Here is a 246-nt window from a genome sequence, read left to right as displayed (position 1 = left end):
CAGAAAAGTTCATGTTATGGAAATTAAGGGCTAGTAAAATCCACATTTGCATTTGCTTCCAACTGTACTGTTAATTGTGAGCCTGGAAATAAACACGGAAAATGAGATAGAGAAGAAGGCAAGGAATTAAAAGCAGGAAAGGTTCATTCTGAACTAATAAAGGCAGTAGTAGCTTTGGTGTTCACCTCAGTGGGCATAGGAAATGGTCGTGTTGCTGGAAAAATTAGCAAGACATAGGATGTTTCA

This window comes from Acanthisitta chloris, unplaced genomic scaffold, assembly GCF_000695815.1.
Source record: "Acanthisitta chloris isolate BGI_N310 unplaced genomic scaffold, ASM69581v1 scaffold5399, whole genome shotgun sequence".
NCBI classification, from domain to species: domain Eukaryota; kingdom Metazoa; phylum Chordata; class Aves; order Passeriformes; family Acanthisittidae; genus Acanthisitta; species Acanthisitta chloris.
This window is presented reverse-complemented; position numbering follows the sequence as displayed.